This window comes from Carettochelys insculpta, chromosome 5 (genome assembly GCF_033958435.1).
Source record: "Carettochelys insculpta isolate YL-2023 chromosome 5, ASM3395843v1, whole genome shotgun sequence".
Lineage (NCBI taxonomy): Eukaryota > Metazoa > Chordata > Testudines > Carettochelyidae > Carettochelys > Carettochelys insculpta.
The window spans coordinates 89669108-89693235 of record NC_134141.1 but is presented as its reverse complement, the minus strand read 5'-3'; the positions used below and the strand labels follow the sequence as shown (position 1 = coordinate 89693235).

Here is a 24128-nt window from a genome sequence, read left to right as displayed (position 1 = left end):
CCTTTTTCATTTTATTTTATTTTGCATTGTTGTTGATAATTCTATCATTGCCATCTATTGATGAACCAAAACCATGATCAGTGTTCTTTTGTTCCCAATATACATTTCAAAATCTCTTTATTGTCCTTAACTCTGCAGGCAAGAATTTTTCCTTGAGTCCTGTGGCCTCTTGTCAAATTCTACAATTCCTAACATCCAATTTATATCCATTACTATCAACTTTCCCTTTTAAAATAATATATTTATGGCTGCCTTCACTTCTCCCTCTCTACCATTTTTTTAACCAGCACAGCCTTCTTCCTCAGTTGTAGGATAGGGGAATCTAGTAAGGAGTTCGAAATTTTTTCACAAATATTAGTCACATTTCTCTCATTAAATTCTACTTTCCAGCTGATTTGGGTTATAATTGTTTTCAGCATTTTTGAAATTGGCCATATTAAAGCACCACGTATATGTCTTACTCATCTAACTTCATCCTGTTTGCTTGTTATCAATATGATCACTTATCCTTTTTTACGTAAGCTACGTTACTTCTTAGTTCTGTGATAAGTTCCTCTTTATCTGTTAGGACAAGACTCATTAAGAATTTTCTGTGTTGTCTGCATGTTTGTGAAGTTAGAAAATTGCCAATTATGACCTTTAAAATTCCAAGCATATTTTTATTCCGGTAGCATGAGACCACAAACATATGTCACTCAAACTGAAGGTCTTCATGATCATGCAAGGTTTTTTTTACCCTACACCTTATAGAAGTTGCCTATGTAAGAGAAAGGGACAGAAGATAAGGCCTGTAAGAACTGTTGCTGTTGGGAAGGAGCATTTCTACAATTGCAGAGAAATAAAATTTCTATTCTGCTCTGTAGGAAGTGGTCTCCCTAGGAATGCCCTCTCCAGCAGCAGAAAACTTCAGTGGCATTTGCATTAATACTGACAATAGCTTGCTACAGGTGATGACTACATTCGTGACTGCTGGATTGTTAGTATTCATGAATTCTCAAGTGTAATGTTGATAAAACTGAGAGAAGTGTTGTTCAAAGTTACAACTTTTAGGGTGGTCACTGAATTCTACAGTAGTTATAACAGGGTTGAAGATTAAGAGACAAATCTGAGTAAGTTGAACGCTTTCTCTGTAGGGGAGAATACCTTCACTTTTACTGTGGAAATGTCTTTTTATTTTTAATTTAGTTTTTTTTATTGTGTATTTGCACTCTTCTCACGCACTCTCTTACTAACTTCTGCCACCTCTGTATTCCACGAGGTGTACAGACAAAGAATGCATACATTCAGACAAATGTATAGACAACATGAGAAAACAGTTTCAAATGGCAGTCATTCTTAGCAAAGAATCAGGATGAAAGATTGTCAGGCAAAAAAATTACACCTCTTGATTTTAGACTTTAGAATGTAGCAAACAATCGATCTGCGGTATAAGGTTTGTAGAATGAACAGGGGATTAATTTTTAAGGGATTTAAGTTTTCTACTGACACTTGTCCTATATGGTAACCTTTTATCAGACAAAATGTCCAACAGTTGGCATGTTTTGTTACAATGACACTAGTGTGTAGCTGTAGCCACTCTGTTGTCATTTTGATTCCCTTACTGTATATGAGTTTATTTAAATGTCTGTACTAATTTACATAGGAGAAAAACCTTGACTGTGTGAGTTTAGCTCTGGTTTTTGCTTTATAGTGTCTGAAAAATATACTATACAGTTCCGGTTTTCTGCATTTACTGTGACCCCCCCCACCCAGTTTTTCTCAATTTTCCCACTGCTCTAACTTTAAAATACTTTTCTCCTACATTTTTAAATCCAGATAGTCTGTAATATGAAGTAATTGAGTGTCTAGCTTAATTGTGTAAGTGAGTCTCTCTCACCAACAGAAGTTAGTCTAATAAAAAAATATGACTTCACTCACCTTACTTAGCTTCGGTGGAGATACTTTACATAGAACTTTGATAAAAACCTCTATTGTAATAGCTATAACTGTGTTGTCTCTCAGAATCTGGAAATAATAAAGCCATAAGCATTTCTTTCCAATTAATTTATAAACAAAATTGATTGGGCATAAAATCAGTCTGAATCAGTGGATAATCACAAATCTTGTCAATCACCCATTTGGTAGTATTGGTTCAATTGTGGGAACAAAAATTATTTTGAAAAACAGCACTAGGATTATAAGTTCAAAAATACTAGTACCACAGCATAATTAACAGAATGCAGGCATTGCATCGTAAACTTGTGAACACTACTTCTGGAAATTATACAGAGAGTTTGAACAGGCAAAATGTTCTTTAATCCAGTTCTAAAGCAAATTATCTGACTTTACTTTAAGCTGATTTACAAAGCATTTTCTTTCTTTATACAATTTAAGCACTTGTTTCAACATACTAGTCTAAATTATGACCTTCAGGAAACATGGGTTGTTCAGCATTTACTTTCTTTTGTTGTTCTCTGTAAACTAACATTAGAATAGGGTTCTTCTGACAACTCCAGAAGCATTCATATAATTCACTGTGTTCTCCAGTTTTTCTATCTGAGAATTATTAGACAGCTAATCCTTGTTTCTTTAAATATATTCACTAAATAGGCTATACAAATTTCAGCCTCTCTGGTACTTGTGAACAGTGACAGATGGTGACTGGTGGCCTCGGGGGCACCAGCTCTGTTCCCACCTGCCTCTTCCTCTGGAAGTGCTGTCTCCCTTCTGGTGACTCGTAGGGGTCATTCCTGTCCCTCCCCTGGAGTGGCACAGCTAAAGATCAGACCTACCCCTGTACTCACCAGAAGCAGTGCAACACTGACCCTCTGTGCACTCCCCCCTCCCCCCGGCAGTGCCCCTGTTTATGCATACCTTGAATGTCAAGAGGGGTCAGTCCTCTAAGTCATGATTTTTTCCTCCTCCCTGTTTAGATGACAAATTTTAAATCTGAAAAAATGGCAAAAATCACACTTGCAAATTTTTGGATGAATAAGTGTGACCTTGGTTTTAGGGGAGCTGCCTAAGGTTACTCAGTTAGGGGCAAACTGCAAACATTTAGGCAGATAATCTGCAAAGCTGGTGGCTAGTCTAATACTCTGATTTACCAGTTTGGCACAAAACAGCTACTATAATACTTTGCTAGTTACTAGAAGTCAACACAGTTCCCTAAAACAACCCAGCGTTAGGTTTCCACCTAAACACTCACGTCGAATATGATGAGGATCACTGAAGATCTTTTCCCGTGTATAAGAAAGTTTGCCGGTTTCCAGAGGATCAGGCACAATATCTTCCAGATTAATGAATATTTCAAGTCATACCTCAAATAAATTCTTCTAGCCAATTCTTATTAATTAAACTAAAATTAGAATTAAACTAAACTAAATTAAACAAAGGAGAGAATTGATTAGAAGATCAGTATATGTACAATTCTGAGATTAGATCCTTAGCGGAGATGGTGAGCTTTGTAGTTGAAAAGAGTTCTTTTAGAATTTAGTCCACACATTATCGTCCATTGTCCAACATTGTATTCAGTATGTTCCAGTTAAGGACTGAAATCAGTCCTTATGCTTTAAGCTTCTCCTGTATGAAACTTTAAGCCAGCGTTTCTCAAACTGTGTTCCTTGGAACACTTCTGTTCCATGTGATATGAATAGGTGTTCTGTGAAAAAATTTTGATGCTGGTGATACTGTTCTTCTAAAATATTAAATTTATATATGTATCAAAAGTACTAAGGTATTAGCATAGTATTTGGATTGTAGTTATATTAATATTTATAATGCATTCATAATAGGGTAGTTATTGTGCAACTTGTGTTTTGGATTATTTCGGCATGAGTAGTGTTCAGAAATATTGTGATGCTGCACCTGATATGAGAATCCAACTTTCTAACTTCATTCTTAATATCAAGTAGATTTGTGATCAAAACATACTAAATAGTCCTTCCATATATTTAAAAAAACCCTGTCAAATGATCGGAAGAAGGGCTTTTGAAAATGGGGGGGAGGGTCCTTTTGGAAGGTCTCGTCTCCACGGGCGGCGCGTGATTCGAAAAGCTGCACTTTTGAATTGCTGTGGCTGCCATTATGCTAATGGCACCTCATTAGCATCTTTCGAACCTGCTCATTAACATGCCCCTTTTGAAAGGAAGGGGCACATATAGACCCAGCCAGTTTGTTTTGCATTTCTTTTTCATGAAAAATGTGTTTAAGCTTTAAGGAAGGACAGTCTTTTTTTTGAACAATATTGTCCTTTCTATTTTTGTACAAAGGAATGACACTAACTGTCCTTCTTTTGACTGTTATATTGGAGTTTTGGTTTTATACTTAATTTTTAATTTCTATACTTAATTATAGGGTTGCTAACCATCTTCTTATCAGATGGACATTAATGAACAATTAATTTTTTGTACATTTTTCATGTATAGATGATTTTCTCATGTTATTTTTTGTTCTTTGTAAATTAAGACACACAAAAACCTAACTTTTTAAAATCAACTTTTGAGCATTGTGTGTGGCAGTTTTTCGTTATGAAATCCTCCACACATACACCCTGACCAGCATGTATGTGTTCTGTCAATATATTCCAAGCCCAAAAGTGTTTCATCACCAAATTAGTTGGGAAACACTGCGTTATGCGGATCTGAAATAAAACAGATCAGAGCCCAAGGGTCTTTTATACAGTTTCCTAGGCTTTCTTCACAGTTCAGAGTCTTTAGGTGAACAATAGGTCTATTTAGAAGTTTCCCAGGTTACCTATCTCCCAAGCTTCACTCTTAATAAATTATACAGATTAACATAAGGCAGTTGGTTCCTACAATTCACAGATGATTTACTATACACTTGAAAAAGATGAATACAATATAGACAGGAACCGTCTGATTACATTGTTAACCTCTAACAATATATGCAGACATACAAAAACAAACACTGTCTACCAGTGTGTCCCTAAAGGTTGAATTTCAGTCATTTTTATGTGCAGGATGCTTAATCCTTTTTGGCCAGGTGTCACAATAATAAGCAAAAAATTAAGTGAACTTGCTACTTTCTTTACAAGTTCCCAAGTTAGATCTAGATCCCTTTGGGGGCATGGGGATCTGTTTTGGTATGTAAAGGGCTTCTCACAATGTTGGCCTCCCTTCCTGATAGGATTCTAGGCCTACTGCAATACCAATTAAGATTTTATTTGTGAAAATGTGAATGACTTTATTATTTAGCCAGATCTCAGCTCTTGGCAGAAGTAGCAGCTGGAGCTCCAGACCCCCTTGAAAGGCTGGGCCTGGGGGCAACTGCCCCTTTGCCCCAATCCCCATGGTTGTTGGCAGGCCTGGACCAACTCTGTTATCTGTGGATGTGATGTACCTGCTCCTGTGTTGTACATCACCATGGGCTAATGTTTCTGTTAGTTCTCTAGAGATAAGCAAAGTTGCCTTTGTTCAGAATCTGCTTGAGGAATTTCCAAAGAACAGTGAGGGTGTGGCAGGAAGTAGCATATTTTAGTATGCAGTCCTGGTACTTGTGTATCTAACTTGATTTTGTGTCCCAACGTGGTGTCTGGAGATGAGGGGTTTCTCCAAGAATCATCTTTCAGGTAAGATCCCCTTCTCATATGTAGTCATTGAAGATTCCTTGGTGCTTTATTTGCAGATATGGAATGGGTAAGTCCAGGTGTTTGATGTCACTGTGCTCTCTTATCTTCTGGCTGGAAAGTTCCTTTGCTGTGATATGAGTTAAACAGCTTCCATTTTTGCTATCTGTGAGAGGTTTCCATTGTATTCAACTACTGGAATAATCCTTAAGTGCGTGTATTCCTCTTTAATGGGTAGTCAATACTGTCTGGCCTCTCCATTGTTGTATATAAAAGGCTATTTTGGGTGTTTCCAATCTCTCAACATATTTCAGTAACATACACTTAGCAAAACTTTGTAACTACACATAAAATCCAACAGGATATTAATATTCAGCAGATGAAGACTTTTAGAATAACTTGAGGTATATTTGTACAAAACATAACATCATTAGTGCGCTAGGGTATTGTTTTGGTATACAGAGTGTCACAGTTATACACGTTTCAGTATGGACCACCTGGATTTTGTTTTTCTTTTGAATTTTATTTTAGCAAGTGAACATGTTACTTTTCAAATTTAACTTAGGGGAAGTATATGCAGACTAAGGCCAACATCTCTAAACCTATGTTCCTAAAATTATTTAAAATGTTTAGATTCTTGACTTGAAAAAATAGAACTAAATCAATTGGGAAAATATGTGATTCAGAATTCACTATACATTTGCAGTATAGGTCCAAGTTTCAGCAAGGTTCTTGGTTACATTTGTAAATTTAAGCACGTAATTAGTCTCATTGGCCCGTACTGATCGTCAGCGCAAACGAGCAACAATGGAGAGCGCTTACTACTATTCTGTAGCATGAACAACTTGTGCATTGGAAACACCTATTTTGCACACCAGAATATCCACAAGAAAACATGGCGGTCGCTTGATGGTATCACTAACAATGAAATAGACTATTGCTGCATCAGCAAATGATGGCGACCAGCTCTACTAGATGTGAGAGTATACCGTGGAGCTGCTGTTGGGTCAGACCACCATCTTTTGATGGCATCGCTCAGTCTTCGCCTTAAAAGAAAACAAGAAAGGCAAACAGCTCGGCCCTATGCAGTTGAAAAGTTGAGACCAAGCCATAGCTGAACAGTACAAACTTAAACTTAGAAACCAATTTCAACAAATGCAACATGAAACTTCACTCGAAGACCAGTGGATACAGTTCAGAAAAGCAGTGACTGAGATCGCAGAAGAGATGATTGGTCGAAGGAGAGGCACGCAAAAAGAACGCTGGATACAGGACAGGACCTGGCAGTTGATTGATGAATGTAAGGTTTAAGAGGCAAAGAGATCAGGCAAAGTTGCCAGGTGAGAAAGCGGAAGCTGTGGCGAAGTACCAGTTGCTGGATCATAGAGTCAAGAAAAGCTGCTGCGCTGACAAGAAAGACTGGTTAGAACGTAAAGGTGCTGAAGCACAAGAGGCAGCGAAGAAATGCAATACCAAGACACTATATCGTATTGTCCGGGAGTTAACAGGAGCAAGAAGCAATAGCAATGCTCCCATCAAAGACAAGAATGGGAAGATCTTACTCAGTAAAGAAGAGCAAGATGTGCGCTGGGTAGAACACTTCAAAGAAACACTGAATCAACCGAACCCAACCATAACCTACGATTTCAGTAACTTTGATCTTCCTGATGAGCTGGAAGTAGACCTCAACATGATCATGATTGAGGAAACACACAGAGCGATAAAGGCGCTAAAGAACAACAAGGCTGCTGGCCTAGACCAAATTGCAGCTGAACTATTGAAGTATGGTGGAAACTCTGTGGTGCAGGAACTGACAGGGCTGTTGAATGTATGTTGGAGAACAGAGTGCGTCCCAGGCGAGTGGAGGAAGGGAATGATTGTCAAGTTACCAAAGAAGGGGGACGTCACTGATTGTAACAATTGGAGAGGTATCACGCTCCTTTTGGTCCCAGGTAAGGTCTTCTGCATCATCCTACTCAAGAGGTTGCAGAGTGTGGTGGATAAAACACTGCGTGAAGAACAAGACGGATTTCGCTGCAGGCAATCGTGTAGTGAACAGATCTTCATGTTGCGTAACATCATTGAGCAGAGTATCACGTTCCAATGGCTGCTGTTAATTAACTACATCAACTTTAAAAAGGCATTTGACAGCATTCTTAGAGAATCATTATGGAACATAGTGCAAACATACGGCATCCCACAACACTACATCAGCATCTTCTGAAATCTTTATCTAAACTTTAGTTGCTGCGTGAGGACTGATAATGGGATGACAGATTTCTTCAGCATCGACTCCGGAGTGTGTCAAGGGTACATCCTGTCTCCATTCTTGTTCCTTCTGGTGGTGGACTTCATCACGAGAAAGGCGATGAGCGACGCACATCTAGGTATCTCATGGAAAGATCAGCGTCGACTCACAGATCTGGACTTTGTAGATGATATTGCACTGCTAGCAGAAACGAGTGAATGCTTGCAAGGCATGATGACAAATTTGGAAGCAGAAGCCGGCAAAATTGGGCTGAGGATAAATAGTGGTAGAACAAAGTTGATGCAGGTTGGGAACACTCAGACAAACACACTGCTAGTGGTCGGACGCCAACCCATAGAAGTAGTACAGTGGTTCGCCTATCTTAGCAGCACTCTAACGACGGAGGTGTTGAGGCAGATGTTAACTGCAGAATTGGTAAGGCGTCAGCAGTGTTCCAAAGACTGCGCCCAATTTGGCCTGCACCAACAATCAACTCTGCAACAAAAGTTCGACTGTATAACACCATCGTCATGCCAGTTGCCAGTAATGCTAGCGAAACATGGAAAAATAACGTCGAGTAGCATGCAAGCTCAATGTATTCCACCAGCATTGCTTACGAAAGATCCTGGAATCAGCAGATCTGTTGGCATGCTTAGGTATCTTGCTGAATTGGGGAAGTTACTATTTTATGAAATGCTTTTGGGCTTATTCATTTAGCACAAAAAGTGTTGAGAGTTGACCATGTCTGCTTTTGACCCAGCAGTTTTTTTGGGGGTAGTTTCAGGGTATTCAACAGAATATGTATAAAGTTCATTTAAAGGAATCCTAAAGCATTCAAATGTGCTAGTTAGTGAGGGGGACCTACTAAAAATAATTCTCAGAAGTCTATTAATACAGTACAGCTGAATGATGTGCAGTTGTTCACAGTAAGCATGACTGAGGTGCAACGTGTTTGTTGCTGAAGGCAAAGTAACATTTCTGGCCAGAATCTAAATTTACAGCTAGATATAAATTATGGCCCAAACAAATCTCTATACTGGCCTTTCAGAGAAACAAGTTCCCTTATGTTACATGCATTTTACATTTCCATACAGATGTTCAGGAAAAGCAAGGTTCAGAGCTCTCCTGTCTAGCTGCTGCGCTGCCTGTACGTTGGCATGAACTCAGGCTAGTGAACTCCTCAGTGGACAGAAATTCTAGAGAACAGTGGCATTGTAAGTGAAGTGTTAATTTTAAAAAGGTAGCCATGCTAATCTGCCTTCACAAAACACAGCGGTGCTACAGGACCGCTTTTTTGGGTTTGTTAATTTTAAGGCTGTTTCCTCCGCCACTGTGAATTGAACAAACAAATATCACATAGACTTTGTTTCATCACCTAGCTATATTCTTGCTGCATTTCAGCTGGCTGGTCAGCATTAACTCTGTAAGTATCTACTACAGGTTTCTCCTCCTTTGTCTGGGATGGTCCTGGGTGATGGAATTTGCCGGGTGAAGGGAGGTCTGCTGCCTGCTCCTCTTCACCCTACCCCCACCTCCAGCCCTGGGGCTCCCTTACCTCCCACTGGAGCCTGGCCCCTGCTGGTCCAAAACTGACCCGGCCAGTTACAGCTGCCGGCTGTGGAGGCTGGTTCCTGATCCCAGCCCTGGCCACATGGGCACCAGCTCCACCAGGCTGGACTGTTGACATGGCCCCAGAGCTGTACCCATGGCCCAGGCCCTGCAGAGGCCAGCTCTGGCTAGCGTGCTGGACATTGCCCCAGCCCTGCAGGTGCTGGCCCCAGCCCAGAGGCTGGCTCTGGACTGTCAATGCGGTCTGGCCCTGTGCGTGCCTGATGCAGCCTCAGACAGGCTGCCTGCACTGTCCCAGACCTGTGGGTGTCAGGTGTAGTCTTAGCTCCATGGAGACCTTCTCTGACTGGTTGTCACCTCTGGCCAGGGATACAAGCCCCACTGTGCTTCCCTGCCTGAGGCGACTGGGCCTCCCCTTACTAACCTCCCAACCTGGGTCTCTCGTCCAGTAACATCCATGGTCCTGCCGGAGGATGGATGTTGCCGGACGAAAGGATTCCAGTTTTGGGAGGTTTAACTTGTAGACCTGGCTCTTCACCAGGCCCTTCTGTTGTATCCTTGCATTTTCACAATCTAAGCAGACAGGTTCCAACAAGGACCAGCATCCCAGCCAGACTGGTGGTAGGGGAGCCCAAATTTGGAAGCAGAGCTGGCAACTGGGGACAGGCATCAGGCTTGGGAGCTGGAGGCAGGAGACCTCCCCTGGTCTAGTAAATTCCATCATTCAGGCCCAGTCAGAGGCTAAGGGTGCTGGACCATGGAGGTCCAATCTGTGCTAAGAAAGGTACTGTGATTGTATTAACAAGTTGCAAGATTATTATTCAGCACTGATGTGGTCTCAGATGGAGTATTGCATGTAGATTTGTGTGCCACACTTTGCGTGGGGTGGGTGGAGGGTGGAAGAAAATGGAAAGGATCCAGAAAAGAGCAACAAAATTGATAAAAGGCTGAGAAAATCTGATCTCTTATCAGGTCTCAGAGGGGTAGCTGTTTCTGGACTTACTGGCGCTAATAATGTTGACCGATTTCATCATGTAAAATACGTTTAATGTTTGCAAAATTCTTTGCAATATTTACATGCATTGTTCTTTAAGTGTAAAGTATTTCTATGTATTTCCCAGAATATACATACATTTTTTAGAAGGGTGCTACAGTCTTCATGTAGGCCTCTCTTTTTTGGAATCTGGTATCCATGACTTTATTCTGTCTGCTGATTATATATACAAGTCAAGCTACTTGGTAATACAGCTAGGGTCAGAATGAGCAGTGCACTCTGGCAAGGTATATGCAGGAGTTTTTCTTTCCAAATAGAAAACTAAAGATCCAGTGCAATGGGGAGCAATGTGAATTTATAATATGCCAAAGCTAGAGTCTAATATTATGCCAAATGTAATGGTGGGACTGCTGCTGAATCTGTTTCCCTGAGGTATTATTCATAATATTCATTGATATTAGAATCCTATAGTTTACCCAGAAACCTGAGTTTGCTCATTATAGCTCTGAAATGGCTTATACAATCTCTTGCCTGCTACTGACGCCTGTAAGAAAACTGAGCACCAAAGAAATACATTTGTAGTAGGTAAATAATTATGCAGGGCATGGAAGTTACATTTATTGAGTTATGTTTTGGATGTCATGATTTTCATGTCTAATAAATAAAGGGTGCCAAAGTCAGCTGGTGGCCTAGGCTAGACTGGATTTGTTTTTTATACTTGCCTTTAGTGGAAAAAACAGTTTCTTCATTTCTTCATTCTAATTTCATTTATGAAATTCAGGAGTGCTAATTCAGGCTGCCTTGAAGTGTTCTGTCTGTTTGTTGTTACTGAAGAATAAAGCATCCCCCACCCCCCCAAACAAACAAGCAGAAATCTGTTAATCTTGTGTTTGTTTTTCCTATGTGAAGGATTTAATTGAAACAGTTAGGACCCAGGTGACCCAATAAGAAAGGAATCCCAAGATTTTTGTTTACCTTAAAATTATGTCATAGGGAATGGTAACCTTCCATCTTCTGATTTCAGTCTAAAGTATTAGAATTAAAGCATCATATCCACTCCTCCCTAACTATAGGTGCTTAACTAATATTAAAAACAAATTTCACCTTCATGTAAGAGGACCAAAAACAATCTGCAGGAACCTAGAATTCGGTGCATTTATAGTTTCATTTAGAGTGTGTTTTTAATTCTGTGATCTCAGGGCAGAAGTCAGTTACTGTTTTATGATTTTTTGTATGTCTACAGAAATGTTTATATAAGGTTCTCAAAGAACTTTACATATCACTTAGTTCAGTAATTCGCTGTTTGTGTGAGGTAAATAAGGGATCACTTTGACCATTATACAATATAGTCATGAAATATAGCAACTGTCCTAGTTCTGAGCAATACTACTCTGTGTTTAGAAGCGGGTGAAGAAGACTGCCACATCCAAATGAAAGTGGGGAAATTAAGTACCTCAGAATATACTTGCCATGGCTGGAATTTGGCTAGGACACCAGGTTCTCACTTCTACTCTTCTGAAGAGCCCTGTGAAGTTTACAGTGCTCCAATGTTCAAGTTTTGACATCTTGTCTAGACCACTTCATCTCCAGCAGAAGAGTTTTTCTGGCCCTTGTCTGGGGCTGTAGTTCAGTATTGACTTAGTTGGAAAAATGCCACCTTCTGAATTAGCAATATCTAGGTGTGGCAAAAATGCACCTCTACATTCACTTCCTACACATTAGTGTACAGTTGCAGCATCTTTGTACAGAACATGCCTTGTGAGATGTCATTTGGAAACTAGTAACTTGCTGATCAGTAGTATGATAGTGAACGATATGTAACAACATTATATGTAAAATTATAAACATAAGATGAAGTTACGACAAAAATGTGTTCAATAGCCTACTTTGGGGAAGGGGTATGCCAGTTTTTCAGAGACAAAGGACAAGATGACATCTCAAAGCTAAGTGGCAATCACTGGTCACAATGGCATTCTTTTGTCACTGGAGTATAGCGTGAACAGGTAAGTTGGCATTTTAAGAAATGAGTGGAACCTTTTCTACCACAAGATGCCCTTATATCCATCCCTACAGCAGGAAGGAGCTTCATGTAGAGGGTAATGCTCGGGAAAATGTATTTGAGAGGGTAACTGGACTATAAAAGGGAGGGGCAAACACCCCACATGCATGCTGTCTCTCTCTCTTTCATGTGTGAAGAAAAGGATCTAGTTTTCGGAACTTGGGAGAAGTTTTGAACAGAGAATTTGGTCAGCTCTATTGCACAGAATGTTTGATTAAAAATTTTCACCCTGAACCATGTCTAGCTTGTTTAAGTTTAGTTACTAAATAGTGTTTCTTTATTTCTCTTGTAACCATTTCCAACTTCAATGTTTTAGGTTAATTAAGTACAAGTATATCTGTTTGTAACTAAATACAGGAACTCCCTGAGACATCAGTGTTTGACTTCCAAGTGTTCATGCACACAAACAAACGTCACCTTAGCAGGCAGAAGGAGTGGGAGGTAGTGAGCATCAGGTTAACAGTCTGGAGGGCTTTGGCAGAGCAGTGGGCACTATGCAGCTGGGGGCTGAGAGAAGTGGCACATTCCTTTTCAAAGTCCTACTACTCTCTAGTCCCGGATCCCTGCCTGCTCTCCTGCTGCTCACTGCCTCCTGGTACATGAGGGCTGGGTGCATCCTGCATGTGGAGTGGGTGGCTTGTGGATTTCAAGAGTCATCAGGGAGCAGTTTGGGGGGATTGTAAGAACCATTGAAGCTAGCCAGGGGATTGAAAGAGCCATGGCAGAACAAGTGTTGGTGGTGATGGTGGGGGCAGCTAGGGGTTTGCAAGAGCTGTTGCAGAGCCTGCAGGGGAGGAAGAGTGGCTGGGGGGATGAAGGATAGGTCTTGCCCTGTGGGTACATGTTCTCCTCAATTGCTTGCTTCCTGCCTTCCCAGGAAAAACAGTGTGCATTCTTTCCATTAGTGAGCCAAAAAGTGACTTTAATCGTGGTGAACGAGCAACCAAGTAGTGGTAGTGATAAAACTGTACAAAGGTAAAGGAAAGGCATAATATTTGTAGGGCAATTAAACATAATAAAATGCCTAGAGAAAGGAGAAACATGGTCACAAATCAGGTATGTGCTTAGTTTTAAATTGTTCTAGGATTGCCATGATCATCAAAGATAAAGCCAGAACTTCAGAACATGTGAAGGGATCTACAACTATGCATTCAACTGCAATAACAAAAAAAGAAGTGGGATCCTTTCTGACATGGAAAAGTGTTGATTTTGTAGCTTGAAGACCAACATCAGAGTAAGTGCCCGTTAGCCTTATGTTGATTCAAGAGAATGCTCTTAATCTTTATAAGGATTTGAAGAAATTAGATGAAAGGTACTAGTGATGTAGAACCATTATGACAAGATGTGGGTGGCTTAACAGGCTTGAAGCTATGGCAAATTTACGTAATGTTAAGGTGAATGGAGATATGGCTAGTGCTGTCAAAAAAGCAGCCTCTGCCTTTCTCGAGACATTTGCTGCTGAAATTGAGGAGGAAAACTGCAGTGCTCGTCAAATGTTTAGTGTTGATGAGACTGGACTGTTCTGGAAAAAAAATGCTTGACAGAACCTACATTTCCAAGGAAGAGACAACAATGTCTGGTTGTAAAGCTGCAAAAGACTGCTTAACTCTCTTGCTTTTTTTTCTTTTTGGTCCTCTGTATTTTTATGTCAGTCTGTATTGGAAATGAGATTGATCTGAAGAAGTGGGTCTGTCCCATGAAAGCTCATCATCAAATAAATCATTGTGTTAGTCTTGAAAGTGCTACTTTTTCCACTGCTTTGTTTTGTTGTAGTGCAGACTAACATGGCTACCTCTCTGTTACTATTCTTTTGCTTGGAGAGAAGGCTGCTGGGGATTTTAAGCTTAAGCCACTCCTAGTTTACCATTCTGAGAACACTAGAGTATGTTAGGGTACAATGAAAGCTTCTCTGCAAGTTTGAATTGCAAGGCTGGGGTAACTTTGGTAATTTTTGAATACTGTTTTTTTCATCATTTTATCCCTGAAGTTAAATTGTATTGTGTCAAAAAGTGTCCCTTCAAAATTTTGCTTGTGTTATACAATGCACCAGGGCACCCGGTTCCCCTGGGTGACTTTTATCTGGGTATCAGGACTGCATTTTTATCTCGTAACATGACCTTCTTGGTGCTGCCAATGGACTGAGGAATTATAAGGTCATTTGAGGATTTCTACACCTGTAGAACCTTTGCTTGGGCAATTAGTGCTTCTATGCTCAAAGATTGCTGGAAGGGTTACAACATTGGTGCTGCACTAAAGAACATTGGAGAGTCTTAGCATTGAGTCGTACAGATCATCGTGAATGGGGTTTGGACAAAATGCCCTTAGCTTAATTATTTTAAGGGGGTTTTAAAGACTGAAGAATGTTGCTGAAAGTGTAATTGTGAGGTGGGAAAGGAACTCTGTTTAACTGGAGGTGAGTGATATAGAGGAGTTCTTGGACTTGCATGCAGAGGATCTCGCTAATGATGGTCTTCCATAAATGGAGGCATGAAAGGTTGTAAAAGAGGAGGCTGTGGAGTTGTTGGCTGAGATGTCTCTGCGCAAAAGATTAGCAACTAAAAGTCATTCAGAGGACCATGTCACTATTTGAGGAGCAAGACCCCAGGTCTTCAAGATTTGCTTCACTTTCCACAGCTGTCAGAAATGCCCTTCACACGTTACAAGGATATTTACCTTGAGAAAAAGGTGACTATCCAGAATTCCCTAGAAAGATTTGTAAGAGTGCACCAAAGAAACCAGTGTCATCGACCTCCTCATGCTCATCTAATTAGACTTACTTTTCCTCAAGCACCAGTGTTCAATTAAATAGAAGATATTGTAAGCTAATTTTACTGTATCTCTGCATTTTTAATTACTAGTATTGCAATAGTACTGTTTACAATTTTTATTGCAAATGTATAGTATACAGTAAACTCTTTTGATATCCAACAGTCTGTCATTGGGAAATCTCAAATAACTGGCATTTTAACCAAAAGTAAATTTTAGTTCGGTTTTTCATAAGTGCAGTGCAGTGTCATGAAAGTAAATTCAAATAAATACAGCAAATACAATATAAGTTTACAATGTACAATACTACTGTGGTTGGTAAATAACAAAAATGTGTGCAGAGTACTTTAATACCGAATCTTGTTTTACTTTAGTATTATGCATTGCTAGGTATACCTCTCTCATATCCAGAATATTTGAATATCCAGCCGCCTCCCAGACTGGGGGCTGTCAAGTATGAAAGAATTTACCGAATTAATTGTTCATTCATATCTGCTAGTGCAGTCTTGAATGGATTTGTATTATTGATGATGCTCGCGGTATGAGACACCCAGAAGAATATCTCATTGGGATGGATTCAGTATGGTCAGACAGGCATTTCAAAGAATCCTGAAAAGAGCGTATCAGCATGATGAGTTAAGCAAAGGGGAGAAAGAGGGAGAACAGAAGATATCATATGGCCCTGGTAAGTTTACCTGCCAAAAGTGCCAGAAGGGAGAAAGATGGATGAGCCTAACAGAAATGTAAAACATTTTATTTCTTTATCAAAGCTAATGAAGGATGCTTTTGCTTAGTTACTCTTTCAGAGCTGCAGATTATGTGATATACATATCTTTTGTTCTTTTAATCTGTTTTTTCTCTCAAATCTTATATCTTAGGCAATTTTGAATTGGTATGCAGAGGTAGTCTCTGAAAGGAAAGCTGCCATCTTAGCATGAGAAGTGGTTAGAAAATAAAATGGTGCCTATTCTGAAGCACTTGGTTGAGGGGCCAACCCCCACATTTACTGCCGTCTGTTAGTGAGTCCACGAGGAATGGCGAATATAGGGTACCAAAGGTTAGAAGCCTCAGTCTCTGGAGGGCACCTGTGCTTGTGAAAACTGCAGCAGCTCTTGATAGTCCAACAGCTGGGTATGTCTGCCATCAGTCTACAAAGCAAGTGAGCCAATGACCTAGATAATTTTTTGTGCCTGTGGTTCAGACGATGTACCTGCATTTCTTCCAACAGAGCATTCCTTCAGATTCCTGTCCATAAGCAAGAATACTTGTCTTTTACATATAACTAACTCCATAAAAGTTCATTTGAAAGAAGGAATGAATCCCTCCTGCTGAGAGTAAATCTGCAAATATAATGTAGTTGTCAAGACAACACTTTTCTAACTCCAGTGTGTGTGTATTTTTGTCTATCATCTGTATTCATGCTATCTCATTAAGCACCCATATACAGTACTTACATAGAAGCCTTATGAGTAAGCAAAATAACTTCATTTTCCTCTGGTGAAACTGTAGAATATATTTTGCAGTGCTCTTAGAAAAGACAGTGAAAGTCCTGTTCTGTTAAATACTCTCCCTCTCCCTTCTCTGACCATCCTTCATTCCATCCCCTCCACTATCCATCCTCTTCCCTTTTTCTCTCTCCTTCTCCTTTTCTGTTTTCCATTCATTGTCAGGAAGGGCTGCCTCAGAAGAGCCATTTCAGCTCTACACGGCACCGTCAGAGACTAGTGGAACCAGCGGCTTCAAAAGTGAGTGGACTTACTGAAGGACAGTTTTAAAAATGGAATGTTGTACCAGTGGAAGAATGTGACAGCTCTAGTAAAGACCTGCTGTACACTTGATAGGATCATTAATTATTATCCAACTGTGAGTAATGTGGTCAGCACTGTTTCATGAAGATGAATTTGCATATTGAACATATTCATTATGCATGTACAATTGCTGCCCCTTTAAGAGTTGTGGGTAAGGTTTTTCATTGTGCAGTATTTGCATATAAAATGGTAATGCTGTTTTATTGCTTTTGCTGTGTTCTGTTCAATATGTCTACGTTCACATTTTTGAAGTGTACTCACAAATCCATGGTGTATACTTCTGTCTCACAATATTTGAAATGGAATATTCTTGTAATATTTCTACAAATAATTTGGGAAGGGTGTGCTGGGATAGCATGGATTAGTCTTTTAGCAAGTCCTGATATACATGTGGAGAATTAGATACCATGGGGCAGCAGTATTTTTGCGATCAGATTCCATAGCAATATCAGATATACTGACAAGCTTATTCTGCCTTTCCTAAAAGATCGTTTCATTCAGAGGTGTATATAAAAATTATCATTCAAAAATCTAATCAGCAATAGCTGTTGTGGATAGTAGTTTATTTTTAGATTGATGCAATGTACCACGTTGCACATTTCAGATTATGTGCACAGTACAGCAACATTTTTCCTACTTTTATAAGAATCTGACAAAAATAAGACCACAGTGGACTTTCTCTCCCCAGTGTCCCCCTTAATTTCCTTCTTTCCCCCACAAGAATACCATGCATTTGGAGAAGGACCTACGGCTTACCTTCTATCCTAAAGTCAACAATCTCAGATTCTGGTCGACCAGTGGGAGAACTGAATTTGAATCATGGGGCATGTACTGAGAGTTGGCCAGCCCGTCCAGGTACCTAAATTTAGGTACTGTTATCTTGAGTACCACAATTTACTTCAACCACTTGGCAGGTTATTGGAAGAGAGGAAGTCACTTGTTCACTAGGACCCACACCTTTATTACCTACGTATTTTTGTATAGTGCCAGACATGCTGGATCCTCAGAGAGAGGAAGATAAGTTCACATCTGAAGAGCTAAACTGATTGTATAGAGACACGAAAAGTGCAAGGGAAACAATGAAAATGAACAAAATGGAATTGTTAAGAGTAGGTTCCTGTTGCATTAGTACCAAAACTGTGATGTGAGTTCTTGTTACATGGGTGAAAACAGGATAGATATGGAAAAAGTAGGGTTCATAGGTATCTTGTGTTTTTCAGAAGGACTGGAAGGAGGAGAGAATAGAGGCACGTTGTGCTGCATAGCACAACTTAAAAGGAGGCTTGGAGATGAACCTGAAAGGGAAGTTACTCTAGAAACTTAGGTCTTATTAGGGGGGCAAAAATAATTTATGCAAGCAATCAAGTACACTGTTGGTGAGGACAAGGTCTAAAACTTTTTAATAATGCTAATGTTACCAGAAAACCAGTTATTGGATTTGAAGAGCTGCTAGACCTGGTCAGAGCCTTTGGCTACGTAGGCAACCATGGGCAATTTTAATTGAAGTATTGTAGTGAAGATGAGTGAAAGTGGAAGCCAAGACATGTGCCAGTGAAGAACAGAATGGAAATAGGTGAGAGACAATCACTGCTTGGACTAGGGTTTTGGTAATATAGACAGAATTAATTAGTGGATTTTGGAGTGCTAGATGAAGAAGCGCTATAACTTGCAAAAAAAAATATCTGGAGGAGTGAGGGAGGAAGAGTAGACGATTGTACCAGAGCTCTGAATTGGAAAAATGTCAATCATTCAAGTGTAGGGCTGGAAGGGACATCAGGAGACCATCTGATCCAGCCTCCTGCAGAGGCAAATATACCAAATGATGTCTGTCTAAATTGTTCTTAAAAGCCTTCAGTGACAGATTCCACACTCTTCCTTGGAAATCTATTCCTGTGCATAACTACCCTTATAGTTAGAAAATTTATCCTAATCTAAATCTTCCTAGCTGCAGATTAAGAACATTACTACTTTTCCTACCGTCAGTGGCAATGAAGAACAACTGATCAATTTATAGTAGCCCTTAACACATTTAAAGACTTTGATTGGAATCGTTTGTCATTTTCTGTCAAGATTAAACAAGCCCAGTTGTGTGACCTTGCCTCATAAATCAGGTTTTCTAAATCTTACCAGTTTTTGTTGCTCTTTTCTCAACTCTCTCCAGTTTGTACACATCCTTCTTTCTTAAGTGAGGTGCTCAGAACTTGACAAAATATTCCATCTGAGTATCAGTGGTGCTGGCTAGAACAGGACAGATACTTTCTATATCTTACATCAGATGCTTCTGTTAATATGCTCCCAGTTTGGTGTCATCTGCAAGTATTATATATACATTCCCCACTTTATCTGTCATTAATTAATATAATCAATGGTATGGGGCCTAGGACAATACCCAAGTAGGTATTCCCCTCTACTGTTTTGAGAAATGTCGTTTTTGAATAGTCTTTCAACCAGTTCTGCATCCAACTCAGTAATTTTATTTAAACCACGTTGTTCTTGTTATCTTTTGAGACACTCATATCAAACTGTGTCAAAAATCTTCCTGAAATCCAAGATACATCATGCTGAAGACTGAGAGTCAGCAATGTAGGTCATATAAGTTATGGATTCCATTATTTTCTGGGACCTGTTGACTTCTGCAGCTCAGTGGTTCCCAAACTTTTCAGTAACATAGCCCACTTCAATGAGACAAACGATCCCACGGCACACCCACTTTTTTCAGCTGAATCAATTGTTCAGAAAGGTCATATTTACTTACTTTTACTATGGTTACGGTCTTACTAGAGAATTTTGCAACACAGTAGTGAGTACAAGCTCAATTAGGGTCAAATGCATTAATGTTTCAAATCCACCACAGAATCCACTGTCTTAGACAACAAGCATAGACCCATTTTCAAAATCTCAACACCATGTAGGGATGTTGAGTAAATAAGTAATCGTTGAAAATTGCAGCAGCTGCTGGATTACTTGTGGGTGGGGGAGGTAGTTCCAGAAGGCTGTTTCTCCCTGTCAACCCATTCCTTTCACCCCCTTGCCACAGCAGAGAGTGGGGGTGGGCTTCCCACCAGCTCATTGTGGCCAGGACATAGCATTTCAGCTGCCTTCCAGCATAGATGGGGTCCTGCGGGGTCGGCATTTCTCCTCACAGTAATTCTGCAAAAAGCCATCACATGGGGTGGGGTGGGGGTGGGATGAGAAGGTGAGGATTGATGAACTCCGTGCCAGCTGGGACTCAGGCAGACTTGCTGCTTGAGACCCAGCTGGAGTGCGGTTGGCAATTCCCCACCCCCCATGTCCACAGTGGCTCTGCAAAGAGCCGTAGTGTGGGGAAATTGACAGAATTTCACAGCACACTTGGACAGTTGGTGTGCCACAGCACACTGGTTGAAAACCACATGTGTAGTGGTCCATGTGTCTGTTTTAGGGTCTCCCTGAGCAACTTGGGCAGCCCCTAGACCAGCTGCATTCTTGCTCCTTGGGTAGTCTTGGGCTGCTACCGACCCTCTTCCTTTCCCAGCAGCAGCTGGGGTCCTCGGCTATCTGCCACTCCCAATCTACCCCTCCTGCTGAGTATGTGCAGCTCCTTTGGATTGGTGCCTCCATGCCCCAGAGCACCCAAGATTTAGTCAGGGGTACATGTCATGAGCAGTCACAGGCCACGAGTTTTTGTTTAAAATGTAGATCTAATTATATCTACTGTATTTCCCAGCTACTAGGCCAGTAACCCTGTCTACGCAGCATAGTGGAGAAGCCAGTGGTGATGAGGAAGAGAGTATTTCAGTTGAATAATGTGCTTTAGTCATATTTGTTTTGAGTTTTTATTGGGCCATTCAGGAAGGGAGATTAGAGTCATGGAAATTCAGCTGCAGAGAGGGAAAATTGTAGGATTTTGTGAATCAGAGTCAAAGCTGCATGAATAGATGAGACTACCAATAGGTAGTTTCTTTTTAAAAAAAAAAAAAAAAAAAAAGGACCGTGGGTGGGGGGAGGACTGTAACAGGGAGCTCGAGGCATGGTTAAATTGTTTAGAATTCACTATATATAAGTGGAAAGGTTGGGAAGAAACACACACTGGAGACTAAGGCAGTTTCCTTATAGTGGAGATCAGTGAGAATGGACAGCATGATGGTGCTTGGAGACAAGGGCAAGAAGAGAGGAAGGTGCAGGACTAGAGGATTGTTCGCTTCTCCTTAGACTGGTTTGAAGGGATCTCAGTAAGAACCATTCTAGCTCAGATAAAATAATTTTTATTTGATGTGGCGACATAGTGTAAAAAAAACAGCAAATCAGTTTCATACTAGAGACTTTATTTCAAATTGTGCTGATTGGACAGAGGAGCTTCTTGTGCTATCGGTGAGCATAAATAGGTGTACTTAGTCTGCATTCATCCATGTTCTTCCTTCAGTTCTTAATCTGTTCCCACTAATCTGTGCATCCTCTTCTGTCTTGGAACGTGACCGATCTATGGCAGCCCTGACACGAGTAGTAGTTACCATTGGGTAACTTTTTGTTCCCTTTGGTGTGCACCTACAGACTCAAGTTATTGCCATATTTCTTACTTCGTTTTGGATCAAAATGGTTACTATCTATTATGTAACAGGTCTGTTCGTTCCCCACGCCCATCCCCAGATTATTTCACTACACAAAGCTAAGGGCCTCTTTCCGTGATGTTAGCTCAGTACTGTCACACTTCCCCTCCAGAAGCAGATAATTTTAGTGAGTTTGTGTACAAATGTTACACTGCTTGTCATTCATGTGTCATCCAGAATTCTGTGGTTGATAATTCAAACAACTGATGCCTAAATCCTATATACTCTTATGTATTGAATTGGGTTGTTCAAGTTTCTAATATATGGTATTTATAAAAACGAGTGCATTAGATACTGCAAAAGTTTTAGAACTTTTGCAGATAGCAGCGCCAAAGATCCAGAGACAGGGTTTCATGCACATGCACCTAAAAATGAAATGTTTAGTGAAATGTTTTAATGTTTAAAAAATGCTAGCTAAAATTTTAAGAAATCATATTTATTTTCATCAGTTTTCCTCAAACTTGTTTGTTTCCTAACTGCACCGTGCCCCAAATTAGAAGCCAAACTGACTGGAGGGGTACTCAGAGAATTTATTCACTGAAATTTCTCTGTAGATAGCAAATACGAACAACAAATGAACAAAGGTAAACCATGGTAAAAAAGAATATGCTGTAGGAATAATAATCTAAAGGACACAATGAAATAGTTCTATGTGAAGCTCACAAATGCAACCATCAAATAAAAATCAATTTGATATGGGAGCATGTGGGGCGAGGAGATGGGAGGGGGAGAGGGAGAAGAGAGAGTGCTCAGAAGATGAGTTTCAAAACCTTGTGGTGTTTCAATACATAATGGTAATAAAGGTTTATTCCAGATGAGCTGTCAGTATAAATTGGGAGCATTTGTAGGTAAGGTTCATGAGGATTGCTCTGAAATTTTGTTAGCATGGAGAAAATACGTGATAGAGCAGTTTGCCAAACACAATCTCCAAACTGAATGTGGAGAAAGAGAATATTGCACCAAAAAACTAATTTTTTTTAAAAATCCTAATTCTTAATGATTAACAATTACAGTGTGCAGTACTATCCACTGAAACTCTTCTATAATTTTCAGTCTTTTATTGTGGAAACTAATGAAGATGGATCTTAGGAAATAGTTTCTCTGGCTGATTTCATCAGCCCTGAAGCTACAGTACCCACTAAACCAGTGGTTCTGAAAGGGTGGTCCATTTTACAGGTGGGGCTGTGTGCTCTGGGCTCTCCCTTCTCCCCCTTTCATTGCAGCAGAGCACCCATGGTGGCATTCCTGTCCCGTGCCATGCCCCTATGAGGCTGGAGCAATGGCTTCCTGTTGTGGCGGGAGGGGAGTGAGGGGAACTGCAAGATTCTCAGGCAGGATTTGGCTGGTGGGCAGACAGAGTAGCTCCACACACTGCCACTCTCCCTCCCCATGGCTGGGGGAATGGTAGCATAGGAAACTGCTCACCTGCACTGTTTCCCCACTACGAGCAGCATAGGGCAGCGCCTGCATTGTGGGGCGCAGAGCCAGGAAATCATTGCTTCCATTCCGCTCATACGCAGAACTCCATCACCCTCATGCATTCCCACCCCCCGCCCCCCGACAAGACCCTGTACTCCCACCCTGCCTCTAGATCCCATGTCTCCTTTCCACTCCTGCACCTTCCTTCTCTCCTGGAACCACCCTCCCCTTCACAAATACCCCCCCCAAACCTCACTGTTGCTGGGGAATAGATAAAGATGGCTGCCAGCCTAACTGAAACTCCTGTGTCCTGCCTCTGGAGGAGAAATGAAGTAGAAGCCATTTGCTCACCCAGCTGTGTGTGATGTAGTAGTATGGTGTCTCATCCACCAGTAAATGGGTCAGTGGTAGGGTGAAAAAGGAATAGACACAAATGAGGGAAGATCTTGAGGGTATGTCTACACTTGGGAATAAACTTGAATTTATTGAAGGTGACGTAACACAAAATTTTATGAAGTCAAAGCTGAGTGTCCACACCTGCTCACAGTCAACTTGGTCAGTTCCCCAGTAAATTGCCGAAGTTCAACTGTTGCACCAGTGCATTTTGGGCACCTATCCCACAGTTTCTACAGCCCCATTGTGCTTTGGGCTTTTTGCCAGTTTGTTGGGGGGGAAGGGAAATGTGCCACAAGTGGTTGTGGGTGTGGCCTGTCATCATCCTAAAGTACATTGCCCTCACTGCTCCCCTGCCATTGAGAACAAATTACAATTTTTCCAAAGTCTGCCCCTGAATCAGGACACTTGGATGATTGCCAAGGTCAGAGTGACTATTTATGTGCCCGTCTGCCCTGGAGCACAATAGACTGGCAAAGTTGATGAAGTAGTAGAAGATAGGAAACCTTGAGAGCTTTGGCTTCCTGGTCCGTTACACACACATCTCTAACATGAGGCATGGAGTCCATCAGAAATAGGCTGGCAAAGTTGAGGAAGTAGTAGAGAGGATAGTACAGTTGAGGAAACATCGTGGAGTGTTCTGGTAATTCGGCACCTGTTGGGCCCACACAAGAACTATTTTGCCTGTGAATAGCATGGATTCCCTTGCCTCTTCTGGTC

The 24128-nt window shown here is 40.7% G+C and overlaps 1 protein-coding gene across 3 annotated transcripts in view; it reads left to right on the top strand.

The window, feature by feature from the left end:
- Positions 1–24128, top strand: part of MAST4 (microtubule associated serine/threonine kinase family member 4) — a 403649-nt gene that overhangs the window by 156534 nt on the left and 222987 nt on the right. Inside the window, exon 1 of one of the 3 annotated variants that reach the window (XM_074995488.1) lies at positions 16930–16947. The exons of the other annotated variants lie outside the window; for them this stretch is intronic. The gene's annotated coding sequence lies outside the window, so the exon portion shown is untranslated. Of the gene's footprint in view, positions 1–16929; positions 16948–24128 lie in introns of those variants that run through there. 3 annotated transcript variants of the gene reach the window in all.